This window comes from Danio rerio, chromosome 3 (genome assembly GCF_052040795.2).
Source record: "Danio rerio strain M-AB ecotype USA chromosome 3, GRCz13ab, whole genome shotgun sequence".
NCBI classification, from domain to species: domain Eukaryota; kingdom Metazoa; phylum Chordata; class Actinopteri; order Cypriniformes; family Danionidae; genus Danio; species Danio rerio.
In genome coordinates, this window is record NC_141023.1 from 30,797,599 (window position 1) to 30,824,126 (window position 26,528).

Below are 26,528 nucleotides of genomic sequence, written 5' to 3' on the forward strand. Positions count from 1 at the left end.
GAATGAGCTTGGGTTGATTTTAACAACATGGTGCAAAACGTGAAAATTACAGTTGTGCTGGTTTGTAAGTTACAAATCACGGCATACACATCTTGTGCCTTATTGCTCTGGGTGTATGACAGGGCCCTTAATGACAGTTGTCTTAAGCATGCATAAACTTTTCTTCATATTCATGACGTGTCATGTCAGCATTATAAAGGTGTCATGACAGTCTTACTACAAACACTCCTCATGTAAAATGTTACAAAAATGCTAAGTTGCTTAAACCAGTAACTGAGTTAATTGTGTAATCAAAAGTTATTTGACCCAGAGTTGGATTAAAATAACCCAGCTTTTGAGAGTGATCTCATTTCTTGTCTTTTGTCTCCACTCTCATTTCAGTGAAAGTGGCAAAAGGCTCAAATATAAAATGAAAAAAGAGTGTCACTTTTACCCAGTCTCCTTGAAAATTCCTATCAAGTCTCTTTCCTTCAGATTTGTGACATCAGTTCAGCAAGTCCTAAAACTCCTCTCTGACAATGTGCAGAAAAATATCTTTACACTCTACAGCACAATGAGCTGACACACTCTTCCCAGGAGAACTCCATCCATCCCTCACTCTCACACAGAGGCAAACATCTGCTTAAGCACAAAAGAGAAATAACAGAACAAATCACAGTGTAAATAAAGGTAAAGAAGTCTACACCTCCACGGGGGAAGATTCTAGTGACACTTACCATGTTAAAAGTCATTAACACCCTGCTACAGCATTTGGTGTGCTGTTTTTAGTGGTTTAAATCTTGTTGCTGCCATGGATGCTGCTAATTTGAATGTTTACTACAGTATATCTTAAAAAGTATTTAAAATGCTCACATTCATATGTGGCTTTAGTACCACTTTGAATTTACATCTATAGTATCACCAGCAGGGTGAAAACAATTAAGTATACAGTAGTGCAGCAGATGTCTCTTAAATAACTGTATTATTGATGTCCACAATGAATTATATTTTTGAGAGCCATACATCCTTGCAGATTCTTTAAGGTGTTTAGACTTAAATATTAGAGATTAAGGCCCTGTATACACTAAAAGGTTTTAGTTTTAAACCGCATAAGTTTTGCTACGGTTATGCCTTCCGTCCACACGACGTCAGAGTTTTCGAGCCCTGAAAACTGAGCTTTTTGAAAACACTAAAGCAGGGGTCTCAAACTCGCGGCCCGCGGGCCATTTGCGGCCCTCAGTGCAATATTTTGTGGCCCGCGCCGACCGATGTACACTGACAGAATCAGCGGAGCGGGGAGAGAGAGCGTTCCCCGCTCCGCTGACTCTATCCGTACACAGCGGTCACTGGCATTCCCCGCCCGCCGTGTTGTCGCGCACGTTCTGATAGATTGTGTTGTCGCGCGCGTACTCAAGAGCGGTGTTATCGCGCGCCTACTGAAGGGCGGGACCGAGGGTGTGTCGCGTCGCGGGGGCACTTTTGATCATTTTGGAAGGGCACTTCTATGCAAGACTAAAAAGGGCATGTGCTCTGCACAGGTTGAGCCCTATGTGTGCACGTGCCTGCCCTGCATCTTATATATATATTATAGGTAGATACAGACTGGTACAGACTGATGTGACTGGAGTGGGGTGGGGGTGTTTTATTTATACATATATACGCCTTTTTTAGGTGAGGGAATGGAAGTTTTGAGTGAGTTCCCCCACTTTTTTCCCTAGGACTTCAATAAGTCTAGACTTAATGATGATCATCTTCAAGCCATACTGAGCATCTCAACTGCTTCCGCTCTAAAGCCAAATGTGGTTCAGATTTGTGAGAAGCGCTGTCAAGTCTCTGGCAGCAAGAAGTAGGCAAAAGATGCCATGTTCAGAAGAACTGTTCATAATCTTCACTCAATATTCTATTAATGTTCAGGACACTTCATGTTCAGAAGAAATAATTAAAACTGTTAATAATGACATTTGAGGACTTTTTTTTGTGAAATCCCTTATGCGGCCCAGCCTCACCCAGACTTTGCCTCCTGCGGCCCCCAGGTAAATTGAGTTTGAGACCCCTGCACTAAAGAGTCCATTTTCATTTTAAAACGCTTCTGCTATGTGTCAGTGTGAATGGGGGGGAAAACAGAGACATCTGAAAACAAAGGCATGGCTACAGACATAATTGACTGATTGGGGCTTTTTCCTCAATTTTATATGGACAAAGTTCAGTCTTGCATCCTTTTTTTAAGTTCAGACTTCACAAGATTAATAAGGAAAACAAACTCCCAAAAACACGTCAGGTAAATCTTCAAAGGGAACAGTGTACTTTATAACTTCAATTACATTATCCTGGCTATGTTATTTCACTATCTAACAATAAAAGGAAAACATTACATAAGGAACTGCCTGTTTTCATTTTGATATTAACAACTTAACAGACACCAAACTTGTTGAGGCATCATGTGGCTACATATTTATATGACTGTCATATCTTTACTGTATGCATATTTATAACAAAACCTAGCCTACAACATAACTGCCTCCTGTTTTAGTTTTAAACCGCATAAGTTTTGCTACGGTTATGCCTTCCGTCCACACGACGTCAGAGTTTTCGAGCCCTGAAAACTGAGCTTTTTGAAAACACTAAAGCAGGGGTCTCAAACTCGCGGCCCGCGGGCCATTTGCGGCCCTCTGATTTGTGAGAAGCATTTGACAAACAAAGGCATGGCTACAGACATAATTGACTGATTGGGGCTTTTTCCTCAATTTTATATGGACAAAGTTCAGTCTTGCATCCTTTTTTTAAGTTCAGACTTCACAAGATTAATAAGGAAAACAAACTCCCAAAAACACGTCAGGTAAATCTTCAAAGGGAACAGTGTACTTTATAACTTCAATTACATTATCCTGGCTATGTTATTTCACTATCTAACAATAAAAGGAAAACATTACATAAGGAACTGCCTGTTTTCATTTTGATATTAACAACTTAACAGACACCAAACTTGTTGAGGCATCATGTGGCTACATATTTATATGACTGTCATATCTTTACTGTATGCATATTTATAACAAAACCTAGCCTACAACATAACTGCCTCCTTTCATTCTCATTGAAAAATATGAAACACCCCCATTTCTTTTTCTGAATATCAGTTTGAATAATCAATAATGGCCATTATAAAAGAATAATATATAATAAGTTTATACAATATAGGAAATAAAGGCAAGCAATCAGCAATCATTACTGTATATCATATAATAATATATTAACTTATTTTTGCGCTCAGCCAAAACGTGTTACCCGAGAACAAGTAATAGATTCAAAAGACCAAAGAGTCGTTAGATGAATTAAATATCACTTTTAACAACAATAGTGAGATGAAATACAGCAGTATATTCTTGATTGACTGTCTGACGTGCACTGCTCTCATCTGGGGAGCTGTGCTCAAAGCACCCCTGTATGCCTGGAGCTCAGATGTCCGCATATGCTGCAGTGCATGCCAGAGTATGTGTGTGGTCATGTGATGTGCGTTTTCAGCTGTGCAGTGTGGATGGAGAGCTGTTCAGAAATGCTAGGTGAAACGCCAGAGTGGACGTGGATCGTTTTTGTTCTAAACTATTTGTGTAAACGGGGCCTAAATGTGAAACAAGCCTTATGCTTGCCAAGGCTAAATGCTAATTTGATGCTAAAGAAACAATGAAAAAGTTTAAATCATATGAATAGTTTAGCCAAACATGACAATTATGTGAACATTTACTCTCTCTTCAATTTTTACAAACATGCTTGAGTTTCTTCTAATGAATACAAAAGAAGATATCTGGAGAAAAGCAGAAAACCTGTAACCATTGATGTCCATAGTATTTGGTTTCCAAGTCAATGGTAACAGCTTTTCTGTTTTGTTAAAAATATCTGCTTTACTCTTCAACAGATAAAAGAAACTCATGAAGGTTTGGAACCACATCAGGGTAAGTAAATAGTCCATGCTAAGTATAAAATTCTTTGAACAAACAAAACAAAAACGCTTACTGAACTTAAAACTTGTTTTCTGACATGTTTATATTAATTTGTAGACAGCACAATACTAATGTACACATTGTAAACCTTGGAAAAGTTAAGAAATCAGTATTTTTAAATATTTTATTAGAATTTATATCTACTCTCTTACTGTTTCTTGGATTAATAGCATACAGTACGAAAGCTCCAGGCCATTTGTAACAATAGTTTTTGTCTTCAGAGCTTACACACAAATGCTCCAACCAAAAGAACTGCAATCCTCCCAATTAATATCCATTTGTAAGTACAGTAACTTCTGCTGTTTCAGAGGACTGTCAGGATGCAGAACCTGCTGGATAACGGTTACAAAATACACTGTGAACTTGAATCCACCTCAGCACCCTCCTGGGAGAACCCCAGGGAGCAGATGCTGGATTTGTGTAATGGCTGTTTGAGAGTGTTGTATGGATCATTGTCAGGCCCCACAGAGAGAAAACAGCGGAGCAATGACTCACTGTGAGAAACTGAAATGTACACTTACTTCTCCCCAGTCTTTAAGTTCTCTTTAAGCTAACCACTTATATGTACCAATTTAAGTGGAACTGACCCTCGGTTTGCCTTTATGGGTCAATAAAACTAAAAGTGTACATACTCCCATGGTGCGTTTCGTGCAGTAATAAGCCTGCAGGCAAAAGAAGGGTTATGGCAGAGATGCTTTAGCTTCTCGAATCCAGTTTAGTTTGTTTGTAAAGGGATTTTCTGAATAATTGCTCTTTTAAAAATACAGTAGTATAAACTAGAATGTAGTTGCAAAGTAGTTGTAGTCAGAAGTCTGTCAGGGACCATAAATTTTTTTTTTCTGATTTTGCAGCAAAAATGTCTCTTCACATAATCAGTCTACAAGGTTTCATAGACAGCCTAAAAGACATTGGGCAATGCCAAGTTTATAAAGTTTCTTTACAAGCTACAAACTTTTAAACAGATAGTTTAAAGATTCTGTAATTCAGAGATGCCCAAAGTAGGGCACATTGTAACCTTTGATTTGGCCCACCATTCCATGAGAGGAGACTGAGTATGATGGAGAGCGTTGGGACGAATGCCTTTAACACAGATATTGTCATTTTTCAATTTGACGTTACCTTTTTTTGCTTCTTTTATTGCTGAGCAACAAAAAAAGCAAACTGAAATGTAAAGTTTCAATTAAATGTTGTAAATGAATTAGATTTTTAAAATTTAAATATCGTCTCAGAAGACATCAGCAAGCAAATCAAGGCAAAAACTATAGTGTAATTCTGTTATTAATTTGATTGTTTTTTTTTACTGTAATAAGTTCATAATATTACGGTATTAGTTAATATAAAGCTGTGTTTTCTAGTCTTTTTAAAACATTATTAAATAAATTAGATAAATAAATTAAATGTCAGATGTATTTATACCTTCTGCCCACTAGCCTCAGTTAAGTTTGGTTTTTGGCCCTTCATAAGAAAAGGTCTGGGCTATCCTTCTCTAACTACTGCTAGCTGACATGTTCTGTAACTGCATTATTTAGATTCAACAACAGTTACTTTAAAAAGTAATGCATTACAATATTATGATGCTCCCTATTACTACTTGTTACTTTAAAATCTTATCAGATTATGTAACTTGTGTTACTTGTAATGTTTTACCCAAACATTTGTCAAAAAAATGTCCATAGATAAAGTCGGAACAAGATAACAAGTCTATTGCATTTAGATTCACACAGGACATGTTAGGGCTGAACAATATATCATTTCATCATCTATATTGCAATGTGCAAATCTGCAGCATTCACGTCGCAGGATGTTAAGCAGTTTCAAGTGAATTTAAACCATTTGGACACAAGAATGTATTTGTTTGCTAATTCAACAAAGACTAATGGGTAGATTAATGGTGTATATATATATATATATATATATATATATATATATATATATATATATACAGTTTAAGTCAGTATTATTAGCCCCCGTTTAATTTTTTTTCTTTGTAAAATATTTTTTAGATGATGTTAAACAGAGAAAACCATTTTAAGGTCAAAATTTTTAGCCCTTTTAAGTTATATATATATATATATATATATATATATATATATATATAAATATATATATATATATATATATATATATATATATATATATATATATATATATTTTTTTTTTTTTTTCCGATAGTCTACAGAACAAACCGTAATTATACAATAACTTGTCTAAATACCCTAACCTGCCTAGTTAACCTAATAAACCTAGTTAAGCCTTTAAATTGCCCTAAGCTGAATACTAGTGTCTTGAAAAATATATAATAAAATATTATGTACTGTCATCATGGCAAATGTAAAATGAACCAGTTGTTAGAAATGCATTATTAAAACTATTATGAATAGAAATTTGTTGAAAAAAATCTTCTCTCCGCCAAACAGAAATTGGGGAAAAAACAAACAGGAAGGCTACTAATTCTGACTTCAAATGTGTAAAATTTTCAAAAAACTATTTTGTACATTTTATGCAGATGCACTCCCCCTAAATTAACCCAAATCAATGTAAAAATATGAATTCTTTTCAAATAAAGTCATCTTGTGAAAATATTCATATCACAATATATATGGCTCAAAATAAAATATTGCACTGTTTTTTTTTTTTTTTTTACAATATCTGGAAAAAATGTCGAAATACAATATCAAATGCATGTGTGTTCACCCACAAATGTACAAAATGTAGATTTGTTTTAGACTATTCTAGTTTACTACAGACAATTTGAGTTCGAGAAAGTGGTGTGGATCCTATTTGAATTGAATTTAATCCAACCATATTTTGTGCTTTAAAATAGGTATGAAAACTGTTCTGCTACCATCTTCATCATTTATACAGCCCTTTATACACTGCAGATTGTCAAAGCTGCTTTACACAGATAAACAGGTAAAATAGTATAATCAATTATTAGTTACAGGGTGACGTTTCATCAATGGAAAAACAAGTTTAAGGAGACAGCAGTGCAGTTTTTCAGATCAAGTCAGCTCAGTGTTAATTTAGGGCAGCTAATTTGGTGCAATACAAATGTCAATGTTGAAAGATGTAACCTAAATCAGTAATAAGAAGCAATGAACCCAAACTTCACCAAATGACAGAAATGACTGAAATAAATACATAAATGGTCCCTATTTATATTAAGTGTCCTTAGCAACTATGTACTTAAATCAAAGTATACATACAATGTACTTAATGTGTTCATAATGTATTGAGGAACAATTCTGGTGCTCTTGAGGAGGGATTTGGGTAGACTTAGGGACAGATTTGGCGATATAGATACTTTAAAGGTTAAGGTGTAAGGAATGGTTCAACAATGTCAACATTGGCTCATCCTAAAAACGTAGCCCTATGTACGTTTCTGGAGATTGTTAATTATGTAGCCAGAGCTACGTATGGCTGCATTTCGTCTTTAAAATGAACACTACAGGGTGGTATGATGCTGTTCCTTTTCACTTACCTCCATGTGGATGGCTTTTCCACTGTTATCAGTTTGTCTGGTAGTTTGACATGTATGTCGGCAGACTTGAGTTCAGAGTGGAGTTGACTGCGACAACTGGGTTTGAGTCCAGGAAAGAGCCATTCCAGAAAGCTGGTAAGACAAAATCAGAAGTCAAAAAATAAAATAAAATAGTAAATCACAGGGTGAGAATGTGGTAAAATCTGTAAACATTGTAAAAACCAGGTGAGGGCTTTTATTTTTCTGGATTGCTTTTCAAAACAGTGCGGTTGGGTTTAGGGAAGTGGGTGGTAGGGGTAATTGGTGCTTTACAATATACTACTGGTTGGGTTTAGGGAAGGGGGAGGGTGGGGAAAATTGGTCAGTCAGTCAGTCAGTCAGTCGACAGTGACCTCTGGTGAATTTACATGAGAACAGCAGGCTTGAATGGCACTCGTGAGAGAAATTTGAGATCTGAAAAAACATACACATACAGCCTGATCTCATGAACAAAAGTAAGGATTTCACGTTTTGCCAGTTTAGTGGCTAATTCGTATGTATTCGTACAAGTTCAGTCATATGAAAATGTACGATTTTAAAAAGGAGGCATGGCACCTAACCTCACCCCTAAACCCAATCGTCATTGGGATGAGCAAATCGTACTAAATTGTACGAATTAGATTGTACGAATTCATACGAATTAGCCACTAAATCAAAAAGTTACGAATTGCCGTGAGATTGTGTTGACACATACTGCCTCTGGCAGATTCGTGAAAACAAAAACTGCAAAAAAATGTAGCTCCGTGGCTTTACAGAAATGTATATAGGGGTACGTAATCAGAATGAGACTGGGTTGAACAATGTATACTGTAAAAAATGATGGGTTTCAAACAATTCCATCATGTTATCCCAACATAAATTGATTAAATTGACTCAATCATTTTTACAAATTTAGTTGGATTGAACATAAACCAATGGAGTTGTCCTTAATAAAATCTTAAGAAATGTGTAGTTTCAGCTCATTTTAAATAAGTAGCTTAAATAAGTTATTTTTTGAGTGAAATTATAAATGTAGTTACAGTAATGAAGTACATTTGTAATTACATGCAGGTATTTAATCAGGCAAAAGTACAATGTAAAAACATGTATAAGTACATTGTAATAAATGATTCATTTCAGTCAAAGTACACACTTAATATAAAACAGGACTAAATAAATAAATAATAACAGCCAGTTCTCCTCTGGCCAAGAGAAAGAAGAATGAAGTAGTGTTAGCCAGCAGTATAAGACTGCTGCTGTGTAAACATAGCCCTACCAAGTTGTAAACCTGCCAGTAAACGACTGTGAACAACACGAGGGAATTGAACAAAGAACTTTTCGCATCTTGACACAAGACTGAAATATGAAATCCTGATCTGTATTAAGCGGTGCGGTTATTGTTGAACACAGAGACAAATCGTGCTCATCTCCAATGACCCCGGCGAGGAAAATGAAAGTCCACACCCTATCAGTAAATAAATCAATCAAAATTTAATTCAGACTTGCACACGGTGACCTTCACATCGGCGGACTTATAAAAACGGCCATCATGCCACGTGAATTTCATTTACGGCCTCCTACTCTCTGTCCTCTAAAAGCAATAAGGAGTAATTGGGGATGGCACTCACTCATACCAAATGATCTTTTTCAGTCCTCTCCGCCGAGCTGTCAGGGAAACACAATCCCTCTCTCTGTCTCTCACTCTCTCTCGCTCTCGTTTTCCTCGATGCGCATTTATCCCATTACTCTCACTGTGGAGACTAATTAACTCTGCATAAGTGAAAATGAGAATTGGTTTCTTGTGGGTGTTGGACGGATGACAGAGCCTCTCAATCCTCGCGTATGCAGTTTACACACCTTTGGCTTCCTCTGTGATTGTTAATCTGTATGTCCCCAATTAAAGCCCACCGGGGGTGTCATCGCGATGTCATCAGGTGTGTGCTCATTAACACTTGACGGTTAACTCGGCCCACTCAAGACCTGGCATGGCCTCATTTGTTTCGCTGTGTAACGAAACCGATTTGAAACGAGTGTAATATGTTTTCCTCAATTAAGAAATATCACGAGCAAGGGTGCTGTTGCACTGAATATCTGCATGATATCTGGCCATGAATCTAAAGGTACTCATAACCCTGTGTGTGTACTGCTGGAACTCGGTAGCCCTTTGGTCTCATTTTTCAAATGCCATTGCTTTGTTTTAATTACCCCAATGCAAAGGTCTCGTAAGGTACCTACAGGAATTATACTGGGTGTAATATTATTTTACTTTAAACAAAAGATCTGTCTGGTTCTTGGATTGGCTGATAGCCGTGTGATATTCTGCAAATAACAGCACTCATCCAGGCTCTTCACCCTTCATCCTTGTGTATTATTCCACCCCCATAAAGCACCAAGCAGAGGACACTCTACAGTTTGACAAATACTGCAGCTGTTGGACAACATAATGTACTATTGAGGCTGTTTTAGTAGAGAATGTAGTTGTTTAGATTGCAACTATAAAGTTTATTTATAAGGATAGTGCCTATTTTTAAATATTTATCATTTCTGAGAGACAGCGCATTGGCGGCCATTAGCCTGTCCTCGAGCAGACCAAAGATGGTTGATGCTGTCCATCCACAAGATGGCGACAGAGATTACATAATAAACCTTTAGAGGAAGAAAAATACAGCATAATTTTGAACTACAGCTGATCTAATCATTATAAAACTGGTGACTCGATCACTCTCTTTTCTATGTTGTAGTGCTGTATTTATACCATAGTAATTGTAGTGTGTTGAGTGTGAGATGGGACTCATCTTAAAGTTTTAAAACCAGAGATGGTCATCTGTTTCTAATGAGTTTCCTGTTTTAGCTATTGCAGACTAGTTCAGTAAAAAGAAAGAAAGAAAGAAAGAAAGAAAGAAAGAAAGAAAGAAAGAAAGAAAGAAAGAAAGAAAGAAGAAATACCTGCATGTGTTTTTCCTTATCGCAAACACAACAGTAATCTGGTAGTGTTTGCGTTGTTTTGGTTTGTTCGAGGTTAATTATTGTGTTCTCCCGATTATAACAGAGAAATGAAATCTCTGTAGACTGATGGCATTTCATGCCGTTCAGCCTTATAATGTTTAAATGTCAGCAAAATCATCTTTTTTTGTCACAAAATATTTTAGTGAGCGGTCAGAAATGCCTTGTTCATGCCATAGGTCAGAAGAGAATGGTCAGAGTTGTTTTTAAGCTGAAAAAAGCAGCGACAAATTAAAGGAGTAGTTCACCAAAATAAATACATAAATTAATTAATCAGTCATCCTAAATTTATTTCTATTGAACGTAAAAGAAGATATATTGAAGTCTGAAAACCTGTAACTATTGACTTCAAAAGTATCTGTTTTTTCTACTATGTAAATCAATTAGTACAGTTTTCTAGCTTTCTTCAACATATCTTCTTTTGGGTTCAATAGAATAAATAAACTTATAAAGGTTTACAGCCACATAAAGGAGAGTAAATTGTGAGTACATTTTTATTTTGGGGTGAACTATTTTGATGTTATAATGTGCCAAAGCTGTGTATTGCTATCATGTCAATATGGGGTAAAATATTTGAGGAACTTGCTGATTCTACACAATGAAGAATTTATGCAATTGTGATGGATTAACAGGTTACGTATGGCCAATACCGGTGACTGGTTTGTGGTATTGTATCATTATTTTCAATGTACAATTTTTTGATTTGGTGCAAAAAAACAAACAAAACAAAACTGTTCTTGGAATTAATCTTACAACAAATCAAAAATTGTGCTTTTTTTTAGAAACACTCCAATACATTTTCAATTGCATCAACAGCAAACCCAGACCACAAAGCATACCCTTACAACACAAAGGTTTTATCAATTTCTATACTTTGCCTTTCTTCTAGTCCAGTGTTTCTCAACTGGTGGGTCCCGTGTGTGTGGTCAAAAAAAAAAAAAGTTTAATTTTTAACTTAGTTTGGTTATATCAGACTTTTATTTTAAAATGCGTGCGACAACCATACCGTTAGACACGTGAAATTTCATTTATAGCACCGAATATGTCAAAGCGCAAGTACGACCCTGAATATGTAAAGTGTGGATTTACACATACTGACGACAAAAAAGGCCTAAAACCTCAGTGTGTAGTGAGGTTCTCTCACAACAGAACGTGAAACCTTCTAAATTAAAACGACATTTAGAAACCAAACATCCCAGTTGCAAGGGCAAACCTGTGGACTATTTTCAAAGACGACTCGACGAATAGCTTAGGGCATCAAAAAAGTGCCTAATATCTTCATGTTCAAAACAAGTACAGGCACGAGAACACAGATCCAATTCATATCGGATAAGTTTCAAAATATGAACAAGGTCTGAATCTGATTTGAGTAAATCAGAATTCATTTGATTTGTTCCTGCTTACACGTATATGAGCTATATCCGATCTGTGCCACATAGGAGAAAAAAATCGGAATTGAGTCACCTGAACAGTGCAGTGTAAATGCGGCCTTAGTTTTTGAGCAATTTAAATTTGAGAATAGACACATTGTTCAAAGTATGTGTGTGTGTATGTGTGTGTATGAGTGTGAAAGAGAGAGATTTGCTTTTTCTATACTCTCAAAAGAAATGATTCAATATAGTAACTGAAGGAACCCTTTTTTAGAGTGTAAACAGATCAAGAGAGATAAATCAATAAAAAAATATGTATCCCTATCGAAGAAAGGAGACATATGGCGTCAAAAAAGGCATTTTACTTTACAGTATGCCATGTGGTTTTGTAAACAGATGCTTTACTATGGTAGAGACTGGTATTGTAAGTCACCTTGAAAGGGCAGAAGTTCAGTAAAGACTCAGTATAGCACAGTATGCACTGTAACTTGCGACAACATTTACTGTATTGGCAGCAAATACAGTCAATATAAAGGATATAAACACACAGGATAGTGCAGGTAGAGACACATATTTTTCAACAGAGATATTTGAAGTCCTTCAAGGCCAATCTTTTAATTTATCAGAGGACCACACCCCAAAAGTGACATCTCCACCCGAAACAGTCATGTTTAAACATTGCCAACACTAAGAAAGCATTACATCAGGTCTGATTGTGAAATGGAAACGTTTCATTTTTTTCGATAAATGCCTGTGACTACTTTTATCTGTTAGAGTATGTGATAAATTGTTGAGAAGAGATTATAACGTAGGCCACATTTATTGTGCAATATTAGCAGATCAGTCAGACACTTGACTGTACACAGTACACATGAGAATCCCATGAATATTCATAAGGATGATCTCAAATATTATGTTAAAACATGTTTGCTAGAACAGAATTTTAATCTGAAAGACAAAAATCCAATAAAGCTACAAATATGTTGCATTTCAAAATGCTCATGGAGTTCAGATGCATTTGCAGTGTTACTATGGTGTGATTTGTAATAACTGTCATATTAAAGAGGAGTTTTTCTTCAAGTCACGTAGAAGTGATCATTTGCACACTATTGCTGAGCAAATCAATTCTCAATTCAATCCTCCTACCAGATCTTACCTCAATAATGTCAGGAATTTACCTCAATTAATGTCAGATATATGAATGTGACTCTTACACCCTCTTGAGGACTATTTGTTAGCATCATGTACAAACAAAAATACACATCAAGCCTTAATGGTGGCTAGAATTCCAGAACAGATGTTTATAAATATTCAAAATGCTAAATATTAAAACACTTTTTTGTTTTAGTTGACATGAAATAATAACAATCTTATTCTATTACGTTGGAAGTGATTCATCTATAGGCGGCACGGTGGCTCAGAGACTGGCTCATTTCTGTGTGGAGTTTGCATGTTCTCTACGTGTTGGCATGGGTTTCTTTTGTGTGCTCTGGTTTCCCCCACTGTCCAAAGACATGCGCTGTAGGTGAATTGGATAAACTGTGTGTGAATGTGAGAGTGGGTGTTTCCCAGTACTGGGTTGCAGCTGGAAGGGTCTCCGTTTTGCAAAACATATGCCAGAACATTTGGCGGTTCATTCAGCTGTGGCAACCCCTTATATATAAGGGACTAAGCCAAAGGAAAATGAATGAATAAATAATCAATGCATACACTTAAATTAATATGTATGCTTACAACTGATGTATAAAACTTAATGGACCATTTGACTTAGATTTATAATATGTCACAATACAATATCTGCTACTTCCATTTTGCTACTTCCATTTTGTTTCCAACTTTAAGTTGGAAAGTAAGAAGAAAAACTACCGAAAAGTTTCCTTTTTGAATGTCTCATTTGAATCTGGCCCTTGATTCTGAAAGAGTGCTGCTGGCTGGGCGCTTCGACCGACATCATATGAACACAATTCACAACAATAATCAAGTGTTTGTGAATTAGCAGCTTTTACTGGAACAGCATGACAGCATTTCCTTCTGTGCGAAGGCTGTTGGTCATGGGCACTGATCAAAAGGCCTGCATGAATAGTATGGGCTGAAGTAAACAGCAGCAGAACTCTGATGCCTTGTTTGTTATTAGAGGATTATGTTAGTATCATGGCAGGAGTCAGTGCTCTCTGAAAACAATAATGCAAAGGCAACAGATGTGGCCCACTGTGCCTGGCAACACATGAAATGTCAAGTGCACTTGAAAGAATCACCGTGTGTAGAATCACAACCTCGCACACACATACCTAAACACACACACACAAAATGGTATTCAACCTCCTGAAGGTGCTCGTGCGCATATTTTATTTTATGCTGTTTGTTATTTAATCATGACTGATTTCATTCAACATTGAAGATGTTATTAAACCTTTGCATCTGTGAATGTTCTCTGTTGTTGAGCATTGCTTTTCAAGCTTAGTCACTGTTGATCCAGATGGATTTCTTTCAGTTAAACGTAATCAGATGTGAAATATGAGGCTGTTTCTTGAATTGCATTAGGTTTTTTGAAAGGATAAAGGTGTTGATGTCTTTTCTGTCTCTTTAAATCCTTCAGTTTATCTCAGTTTAGGTTTCAGAGAGTATGAATGATCCAGGTTTATTTTTCTAAAGTGAAAAAAAAAACACTGTTCTGTTTGTTTAAGAATCTGCAACTGGCCCAACATAGCAACATTGGTTCAACCAATGGTGTGAGTTTTAAGAAGGGGCTATTTGCTTTCATAGCCAATGGCTGATGTGTTTGGGGAAACTTATATTTTGTTGATTCTTTTTCCACGTTTTGTTAAGTAAAATTCATATGGCAAGTACATGCTAACCGAGTATCATGATATTAGTTATAACTTAAAGTCAGCAAAACAGGTAAAAGTCTAACTCAAAGGAGTGCCAACATTTTTGACACTATTCTTTTTGTTATATCTGTGTACAATGCTATTAGATTCACAGAATTCACTCATAACTATTATTATTATTGTTATTATTATTATTATTATAAAACACTTTTATAATAATTTAAAATATTTTGTTATTCTGTTATTATTATTATTATTCTGTTATTATTATTATTATTATTATTATAACACAATTGTTATAATAATTTAAAATATTTTGTTATTCTGTTATTATTATTATTATTATTATTATTATTATAACACAATTGTTATAATAATTTAAAATATTTTGTTATTCTGTTATTATTATTATTATTATTATTATTATTATTATTATTATTATTATAACACAATTGTTATAATAACTTAAAATATTTTGTTATTCTGGTATTATTATTATTATTATTTTTATTATTATTATAACACAATTGTTCATCCATATTTTAATGACCAGGATGAAAACTTGGGGAAAAAAACATTAAATAAGTTTCATGATTTCAGTGGGCATGTTTCTAACCAGTGAAATTTATTGAAACCAAAACAATGGAGGTTTGTGTTTTATATAATTTTATATATATTTATTTATATATCTATATTTATTCTCTCCTGCATTCATTCATTGTCATCTGTTTTTTCAAGATGGGTCGCAGGGGCAGCAGTCTTAGGAGAGAACCCCAGACTTCCCTCTCCCCAGACACTTCCTCCAGCTCCTCCGGGGAATCCTAAAGCGTTCCCAGGCCAGCTGGGAGACATAGTCCCTTCAGTGTGTCCTGGGTCTTCCCCGCGGCCTCTTCCCGGTGGGACATGCCTGGAACACCTCCCTAGGTAGGCGTCCAGGAAGCATCTGAAACAGATGCCCGAGCCACCTCAGCTGACTTCTCTCGATGTGGAGGAGCAGCGGCTTTACTCCAAACTTTTCCCGGGTGACAGAGCTGCTCACCTTATCTATAAGGGTGCGACCAGCCACCCTACAAAGGTAACTCATTTCGACCGATTGTATCTGAGATTTTGTCCTTTCGTTTATGACCCAAAGCTCATGACCATAAGTGAGATTATGAACATAGATTGACTGGTAAATTGAGACGTTTGCCTTTCAGCTCAGCTCCTCCTTTACCACAAAGGTGGGGTAAGGACTTTCCTCCAACCTGGAGATGGCTAACCACCTTTTTCCGGTGGAGCACCATGGCCTCAGACTTGGAGGTGCTGATTCCCAGCCACGTCTCAATCAGCAGCAAACCACTCCAGTGCATGCTGAAGGTCCATGTCTGATGAAGCCAACTTAACAACATTTTATATTATATTATATTATATTATATTATATTATATTATATTATATTATATTATATTATATTATATTATATTATATTATATTATATTATTCAAAACAAAAATATATTTACTTTTTGATAATAATAATAATAATAATAAAGGAAATAAATAATACAAAACATGCACACATTAAGGGATATTTCAAAATACAAGCTTTAAAAATAATCCTACAGGTTTATTAATGGATGACAGAATGTTCATTTTTCATTTGGGTGAACTATCCCTTTAAGAGCCCTGTGCCATCACTATGAGGTTAAATGAACATGTCTCATAGCTCTATTCTCTGAGGACAGATTATATGCAAAAGAGCATCCATCAGAGGATAAGCCTCAGAGCGGGAGCCATTGATCTCCAGCAGGTCCCGATCAGCAATAATCACCCCCTATCCCAGCCCTCGTGATGCTAACCTATCGATCTGTTCCACGCCCCCTCTCTACACACACATTTATTTTCATTAACACTGCTACACATTGGACACCTCAGACATCACAGACAAATAAACAAACAAACACACGCACACACAGTCCAATGGGGCATAGAATGGCTCGGGGTCTCTGACCACTTGGGGGCCCCAAACTGTTGCAGATATTATGCATGCAGAATACTGTACAAAACATTTTTGTTCTATCTGAGTAATTGGCTGAGCTGTTTAACATTGTGCAAGCCCATAGCTATTAATAATCTATTTTAAACAAGCCAGAGGGGACTTTTCTGAGAAATCAGAGATGTTTTGCTGCACTACAATGCGCAACAAATATATAAAGCAGGTTGCACCACTTATGACTTGAGTTTTTTGTGCTTTTTTAATTAAACTAAGAGCTATTTTTTTCTCAAAATGCCTTCAGAAAAGCGAATCATAACCAGAGATCATAACCAATGTGCACCACAGAAGCAGACTGGTATCTTCTAACATTTTAGATAAAACTGAATAAAACTGAAAGAATTCATTCAGAATTCTTGTTGAACTGGAATTTTTCATGTTATGAAGTGGAATTTATTTAATTAAAACAACTTTTTTTTTTAAAAAGCAAGACTTTATTTTAATCATTTAAAAAAGGTTTAAACAGGTCAAAGTTTGTCTTTTTACTTTTACAGTTAATAAATGTATTATGCATTATTTCTACACACTTGCAGATGAATTAGTTTTTTAAATTGACCTTTCGTGGCTTTATTCTGTTCTGTACACACACACACAGTTTAGTAATTTATATTAATAAATATATCAAGGTAAAAGTATAGCAATTAAAAGTAATAAATATTGGTAAAAAAAAAAGCAGTGAGTAGCACGATTGCCACACAGCAAGAATGTCTCTGTTTCGAGCCACAGCTGAGTCAGTTGGCATTTCTGTGTGGAGTTTGCAAGTCCAAAGACATGTGGTATAGGTGAATTGGGTAAGCTAAATTGTCCATAGTGTATGTGTGAGAATGAGTGTGTATGGGTGTTTCCCATTGATGGGTTGCAGCTGGAAGGGCATCCGCTGCATAAAAACATAAGTGATGGATAAGTTGGCAGTTCATTCCAGATAAATTGGAGGTGTATTGATGAACCATTTATATATGTATCAGAGTTGTGCCATTTTTTTGTGTACAAAACAAAAACAAATAAAAAAAAAATCAAAGGGAAACATTTTTGTATCTATTCATGTTGCCAGATGTTACTAGTATAAACACCATAGTAAATTATAACAAGGCCATTACAATATTAAGCTCAAACATTTATATTGAAAATAAATAACCAAACACTAAAATATTTCAACCTTAAGTTGTCTACTTAACTCAATCAATAGTTTTAAAGCCTGAAATGCTCAACAAAGTCTAGATATGTCAACACTTTGAGTGTGCTCCATGAAGCAACTTTGGAAACAGAAACAAAACACAATGCCTTTATTGATGGTAAATAAAATCATAAAATGTCCCAGGTTGCACGATTTTGGATATCAAATGCGCAAGATGATCAAATGCAACATTTGAATTCAATCATTCTGTAACATTATAGTGTGCATGAAGCCATTGTTTCTATTTGCTGGTTGTCTATTCAAAATCAAAATTGAACTGGTCTGGAATATAATTAAGCATTACCAATTGGGTTTTGAATGCCTCACAATCCTTGTATAAATGTGGAAGGGGGTCACTGAGGGTCTGATTGGATTTATTCTCAGTGGTCCAGTTTTTTTTTTTCTTTAAATAGAATACACCAGTATGCTAATGTAGGAAACATCAGGGAAAGGTCTCCATAATATTAAGCTAGCATCCTGGGAGTTCATTTAAGCGTTACACCTTATACGTGTATTCTTAAAGGCAGTATATTAGGTTTTCCCACAAGCAAGGTTATTAAAGTTTTACATTTTTAATTTGTTCTCATTTTAATATATTTATAAATTGCTGTACATTTTAGTTCAGTTTTTAGTTTATTTTGGTGAACACTTTTCTGTTTTAATTTTATATATTTGGTATCAGTTTTTGTTTGAGTAATTCTACTTTAACAGAGTTAAAGTGTACAATAGTGTGTGAGCAATAGTAACAGTGCAGACCAAAGCCAATTTTAATGCACAGCTTAAGATAAACCTCTAAAATAACAGTAAAACAATAGTTTGAACTGTCAGACACAGAACCCAAAACTACAGAATGGTAAGTCAACAAAAGCAATTTAAACAATTAAAAGTACAAATTATGAAGAATATTATAAATAAATACATATTTCTTGATTCTGTTATTTTACCTTTTTTTTCCTCCTGGTAGCTTGGGTTATTTTCAGAAATTTACCGTAAAATAACAGATGTTAAAAGACAGAAGTTTACCGGAAATTTAAATATAAGTAAATTTCTGTGATTTAACGGCCACTATTTTACAGTAAATTGCTGTAATTTAATGGCCACTATTTTACAGTAAATTTCTGTAATTTAACGGCCGCTATTTCACAGTAAATTGCTGTAATTTAATGGCCCCCAGCACCCCAGCTGCCGGAAAAAAACGTAAAATAACAGATTTTTTAAAAGTGTAGCTAAACATGTCTAGTTTGTTACTATTATTTGTTTTGGGAAATTAAAAAAAAATAAAATTTTAAGCACCTGCAGGTACTTCTCTAAACAGTTGCAGGTCAGATTTTCCACCTGAACAATTGCTTGTTAATTCTGAAAACTCTTTATTTAACTTATTATTGCTTCATTTCAATTATATCTGACTGTTCATTTAGTTTTAGTTGTTAATTTATTGTGAACTTTTATTCCATTTTAGTTAACAAATATTTTTTAGCCAACAGTTTTACTTAGTTTTAGTTTTCTATAGCCTTGGCTCCTGAGACAGTCCCCCCTAACTACCTTTTTAATGGAATGTAAGTAATAGGCATTAAAGAAAGGACTGCAAAAGACTTTGTACCGAGATGGATTATTAGAGAGGAGGGGGGAGAAAACGAGAGACGGAGAGTCCTGTTTTAATTAGTGCGGTCATCTGAGGTATAAAAGGTGGCTTGTTGAAACCACCTCATATTAATGAGCGATGACCTAACCAAAGTCACAGCGACTTCAGCTAATAGTTCGGCGGTCTCCTTCAGAGCAGTGCACTTCGACCTGCAAAGCGCCAGCTCCACATAATCACAGTGCAGAGGCAAATCAATACGTCATAAATATACGCTGTAATATTTATTCATGGATGATCCGCGAGCCGCAGAGGCCACAAATCTAATTCATTCAACTCTATGGTGTACAAGCAGGAAACAACAGCAGCCATTAAACACAACCCCATCGACCGGGCGAGAGATTCCAGCAGTGCCGAATCCGATTGTGCCTCGCGGGCACGCCGGTGCCCAAAATCTATCCAATCGCAAAGATCTGGGACCAAAATCCACTGATGCTGCAATGCCTCCTGGGACTCTCTGCCTGCTGTCAAGCCGCAAGTTTGGAGAGGGCGTTTTTGTTTATCAATTCATTTATCTCACAAAGAAAAGAGAAGGATGAGCACTTATTAACTTCACTCTTGCCCCACTCCTCCTCCCAGAGGTATTCCTCCATAAATAAAGGGAGGGAAGATCTTTGCATAATTGTTTGTTTCTCTCTTTTAAAAAAAGTAATTAAGAGTGTGGGATTGAAGGGCAGTGAGCCAGAAGAAGAGTCCAGGGAATAATTAAGGATTGATCAACAAGAGAGACATCTACAGGAACTTCAGTCTGCGTTGGCACGATCGCAGATGGCACTCTCAAAATATCTTTGTTGTGTGCGTGTGTTTGTATCGCTGTGTGCATGTGTGTGTGTGGTGTGTGTGTGTGTGTGTGTGTGTGTGTGTGTGTGTGTGTGTGTGTGTGCGTGCGCGCGGGTGGTTTAAAGGGACCTTACGTTGCAAACTGAAATGTCAATGTTTTAGTTGTACGAAAGGCACAAAGAGTGAAGGATAAATAAGTGATGCAAAATTAAAAAGAAAAACTGTATTTAATCTACTGAGGGCAAACATGGACCAGGGTTAATTAAAATTAATAATAGTACAAAACTAAATAAACAAATAAATAAATATCTATCTATTTAAATGATGAATTATACTATTATACAGTATATATAATGTATAATGTTAAAATTAAGATAGTAATATTTAAAATATAAATTATGATGAAAATTATATTTATTAAAAGAAATGTTACAGTACAGTCTATTGAATAGGATAGTTCTTTTTTCCCTCTCATTTTCTATTCAGTTAGGCATTTTAGTGACATTTTAAGAACTAATATTTACAAGATCAACTTGAAGGATGGTGAATATAACCACATTTTTTTGATGCACCAAAAATATTTCCTACAATACAAAGTGCTTACCATACTGTTTTATGAAGTATTTATTTAAAAATTTGGATTTTAACTGTAAGTTAATACAGTTTCAAAAATATTGTTATTTGAGATAAGCATTTAATTTTTTTTTTATAAATAAATATGAAAAAATACTTATTTTTGAATACATTTTTTTTTTTGATCATCCATCATTAAAAAATAGTTTATAATAAACTGGCCAGCTCATTCAACCTTTTTCAGTCAGAATTTGGTCTCTTGAATAATTAGAATTTTTATTTGTTTGAAAGCCTATTTCTATTGATATAGTTCACAGTTTATGATGTCATAGCAGCCAAAAATTGGATAAATGGGCTCATATAGGGGTCATTTTCAGAACTTTGTCAGTAGGGGGTGGCTCTTTCGAACCCCTCCTACAGGCCTGAAGTATAAGATAACATCTAAAGTGTAATATTTTTAGAAAAGTATTTTTTTTTAACCCATGTAATACAATTAATATAACTTAATTACCACTAAAATATTGAAATACTGTCTTGACAAGCAACTGATGAAAGTTGAGTGTCAAAATTAAGCTTAAAATTAGAAACAATAAGGACTTAAACCTAACTAATAATATAAAAAATACTAAAGAACTTTACAAAATTACAAAATCCTAGTATTTTATTGTTTAAACAAACCATCTAATAATAAGTGACGAGGAAGATGTAAAGAACTGATTACATACTGAAGCTAAGCAGGACTGTGCTCAGTATCTGGATGGGAGACCATATGGGAAAGCCAGGTTGCTGCCGGAAGTGGTGTTAGTGAGACCAGCCAGGGACACTCAACCTGTGGTCTGTGTGGGTCCTAATACCCCAGTATATTGATGGAGACTTTTTACTGCTCAGTAAGCGCCATCTTTTGGATGAGACGTTCAACCGAGGTCCTGACTCTCTGTGGTCATTAAAATTCCCAGGATGTTCTTCGAAAAAGAGTAGGGGTTTCACCCCGGCACCATGGGCTCCTAACAATTTCCATAATATTGGCTTCATCACTCTGTCTCCTATCCAACAATCAGCTGTTGCCTGGTATGTAGTAGGCATAACATGGCTGCCATCTAGCTACTGACTTTTAAGAAGTTGAAGCACTAAAATAAATTTTAAAAACTACATCAGAACAATAAATAAATGATAAACACAAAAATAAAAACCAACACAAAACATTAATATAGATTATTATACTACAAGAATTCTTCATTCCAAACCATGTATGATAGAACATACATTCAGAGCATCTTGTCCAATAAAGCTGGACACTGACTGACAGACAGCAGGAAGCAAAAACTAACCTGTCCACAAAATAGCCAGTGTCATATGGTGTAACACTGTAACTAAATAATGTAAGGATGACACAACACATATTGCATGACAGGATTTGTAAAGCAAAGTGTCAATATTATAAACAAATGTTGATGAAACAAACCACAAGGCTGCTAGAGATCATTGCAAGCTTTTGAAATGTCAAGTCCCTAAGCATTCAGATGATCCATCAAAGTTAAAATTGAAATGACTCGCAAAGCCTGCATGTCGAGAAGCAAAGTTTAAATGAAGCTTAGGTGTTGTTTGTGAGCAGGAGAGTTTGGTTACAGATTAATTATCGGTTCAGGGTGATGATAGCAATAACCGGGGCTTCAGACTGAGCTCACTGTGTGAATCCAGGAGAAGAGGGAGGGAGAGACCACTGAAGGAATAACCAGGGACTGTTGAGGAAGAGGGTCTCGCCATGGGTCTCCGTTCACACTCCACTATGTGTTGACTTCACATGCAGGCGAGATTATTATGTGAATTACGACAGATTTGCAAATATATTTACATTTGAAGACAAAAGTATTAGCCTCTATTTGTGATGTTTAACAGAGCAAGGACGATTTCACAGTATTTGTTATACTGTATACTTTTTTCATTCTAAAGAAAGTCTTTTTTTTTAGTTTGGCTTGAATAAAAGCAAAAAACAAACAAAAAATTAAATAAATAAAAATTAAAGGTCAATATTATCAGTCTCTTTAATAAACTAGATTTCTTGGCTACAGAACAAATCACTGTGGCCATTCACTTGTGTATTGGTAAAACTATACATTAAGGTTACCAAACAACTTACACCTCATTAAACCATAATAAAACTCGTATTTAATGCACACTGCAAAATTTACAAAAGACAGAACAGAAATTGTTTGTTGACTTAACCTATAGAGGTATTACCAATGTACGTCACATGGGTTCCCGGTTGCAAAAAAAGACCATTTGTAATAGCAAACATGTCGTGTTGTGCAGTCGCATGCCAAATTTGAAGGATGCCAAAAATAGAAAATTTAACTTTTACTATACACCACACTGCTTTTAATGCCAACCGCAGATGTCTTTGACTAAAAGAAAGCTGAATGGAGTGAGGACCTAATTAAAAATGCTCGACTCTGCAGTTTTTATTTCACATTAGGTAAGTCCATGCTATGCTGAGTCATATACATTACTCATTTTTGATTGCAGCAATGATTTCAGCAAAAACAGTTGAATATGGTGAATTAAACTGCGGAAACTGAATGCTTAGAATGAAATGTAAAAATTCACATAAGTTCACATACCCTGCCGTACAGGTGCAGTTCGCTGTCAGAATGCAGTCATTTTGATTACCCAGGTCTTGCATAGCTCCGTCTACTTTCCTTGTCTTTGGCTAGGCAGAACCTCAGTTTTTAGCTCTACAAAGTTTTGAATCTGGTAATGATGGAACATTATTTCTTGCACATGACCACACAGAACAAAATTGTTGGCATCCAAGGACTTGTAGGCCTTTAACTTCTCTCGTGTAAAATCACTTGGAGTTTTACTGTGATATGTGTATATTTTGGGCTAGATGCTTGGCCATTTCATCTTATCCAATATCCATTGGGAGGGTGCTATCACAAATGGACCTGTCAGACAAAGCCGCTCAGTTTAACGTTAATTTTGAATGTTTATAAACCGCTAATTTGTCTATAGCAATATACAAATGTAAAGAATTATTATTATTTTATAGGTATTTTTATAGCTATGTCTAGATGAAATATCATTACAGTAAGCTGAATACTAGTATTTTGCAAAATAACTAGTAAAATATGTAATTAAAATCTTTCAACATGGCAAAGATGGAAAAAAATAGGTATTAGACATGTTGAAAAGGATGTTGAAAAAATCTGCTCTCCTCTAAACAGCAGTAATATTTTTAATAAATGAAAATTTCACAGAGAGGGCTAATAATTTGGACTTATTAAAAAATAATATTAAATATAGTCATATAACCGGTAAAACTACAATAATAGTATGAAGAATGATGTATACTTTACTACGAATTAATGATGAGTTAAGGCATCCTCTAATCATGAACTAACTTTAACTACAACATGTGCCACATAAGTTCATGTATAAATGACGGCTACCGTACATAATGTACATAAACTACATTACTTAACAAACAAGCATGTACTGACAAGTAAATAAGGTAGCCGTTATTCATAAAAGTAAATTCATGATTACATACATTAACACATCATTAGTTCATAATATAGTAATGTTTAGCTTACATATTAACACATCATTATTCATGTACTTTTATTGTAATGTGTTAAAATCTTGCAACAGTATTTTGCTGTACTGATTCAAGATCTTCTTTTATCATTTTTGTTACACATGTAAGTGTTCACAGTTCTTGAACCTGAAAACCTGAACCTGAAATTCTTACTGTTAAATGTTTTATTAACAGTGGGGTTGTGATTGATTTAATTATGTTATGTTGAGTACAACTTTAAGGCTGGTATACGCTGTAAAGATCAAAAAGTTAGGGTAACTCAAACCATTTGAGGAAACCGATCGCAACAAACCATTTAAATTCAAAAACTAATTCTAATGAGTACTATGAATACTAAGATAGATGGATGGATGGATGGATGGATGGATGGATGGATGGATGGATGGATGGATGGATGGATGGATGGATGGATAGATAGATAGATAGATACATAGATAGATAGATAGATAGATAGATAGATAGATAGATAGATAGATAGATAGATATATAGATAGATAGATAGATAGATAGATAGATAGATAGATAGATAGATAGATAGATAGATAGATCAAAACACGCTATATTTTTCTTTTTAAAACCCCTGTTTCATGTTTACAATTTACAAAGACCTTGTCCACACTAATACATTTCTTAACGTCTTTTCTCACTGGCAATGTTTTGGTCAAGCAAAACTGAGCTGTTTAAAAATACAGTTTAAAGTTCAAACATTTGAAAATTCCACTCTCACATTGTAGTGAGGACTGTGAAAACAGCCTTTCAAAAACAATGACACATTTTTAGTCGCGTCGTGTGACCGAATCAGCCAAGATGGTGGACGATGTGCAGCATTTGTTTTGGCTGCTCTTGTTTTGACAGCCTTGTTAAAGATTAATGCCAGTTTGTATATACTTCACATTGCTCTTTTTCAAAGGACACATAATGTTTACTCGCAGTTGTTCTTCGGCAGCGGAACTCGAGATTTGGCATGTGTCCCAGTCTATATTTTCACTAGCTTTTGCAAATTTATACTCATGTCACACACACACCAACAATTCCAGCTTACTGTCCATCCATTTATAAAACTCTGTGCCTTTCCTTGACAATGCTGTAACAATTCAAAGAGGCAGAAAGTAAATAAATGCCTGACGTAAATGACGCACATGTCATGGTCTGTCACCTGCATGTTGTCACAGTCATTCGTGTTTGTTTTCTCGTAGCACATGGCATTGTTTTGACAGCGCGCCATGTGCTCCACTGCCTCACTCCACCCACTTATCAGGTTACTCATTAGATCATTATTTCATTATTCGCACCTGTCTCTAGTCTTAGCCTTATGAGTCTCCCTATTTATTCTCCTCTCTGTCATTGTCTTGTACCGGGTCGTTAGTGTGTTTACCTCACGCGGTGGCCTCTTAGATCGTGTCCTGTCTTGTATCCATTTTTGACTCCAGTGCCAGTTTTTTGATTTCGATTTTGTGGTTTGGACTGTTTCCTGTTTTTTCCCCTTTTATCAGATCGCCCTCGCTGCTATCAGTTGTGGCAGACGCTTCCCTCTCCACTTCCTGCTTCAGCCTTTTCTATCCCGCCCACCAGCGATCTTCTCCCTCTCTGGCCGCCTTGTATCCCGCCCGGGCGCTTTCACTTCGGCGGCTGATACTGCTGTGTTTCCCGTTTGACTGGAGAGTTGGACCACCGTGCGCCTCCTGCTGGAAGCACTTTATATTACCCTTCACCTGAGTTACCCATTTCCTGTTTATTGACTGAGAGTTGGACTGCCGTGCGCCTCCTGCTGGAAGCACTTAGTATTGCCTGTAATTATACCTTCCGTTTTTGCCCCTTTTTGACTGGCGACTTTGGATCGCTGAGCGCCCTCTGTTGAACTTTCTTTATTTATTTTTTGCCAGTATTTTGTGCTTTTTCTGTGGCATTTACAGCACCCTGTGCTGAGAATTTTTTGTTGTATAATATCCCCTCTGCAGGCCACTTTAGTAATAAATAATTCTGTTTTTCCCTGCATTTGATTCCTCCTGATTTTTTATACTGACACTTGTATGACAGAACGACCCGGTCAGAAGATGGAAT

General features: G+C 35.6%; 1 protein-coding gene across 1 annotated transcript in view; it reads right to left on the reverse strand.

The window, feature by feature from the left end:
• LOC100534815 (DELTA-actitoxin-Aeq1c-like) overlaps positions 1 to 26,019 on the reverse strand; it is a 52,983-nt gene extending 26,964 nt beyond the window's left edge. The window contains exons 1-2 of the mRNA XM_087241990.1: positions 25,843 to 26,019; positions 7,456 to 7,587 (exon numbers count right to left, since the gene is read on the reverse strand). The gene's annotated coding sequence lies outside the window, so the exon portion shown is untranslated. The remainder of the gene's footprint in view (positions 1 to 7,455; positions 7,588 to 25,842) is intronic.
• Between the last annotated feature and the right edge of the window lie 509 nt (positions 26,020 to 26,528).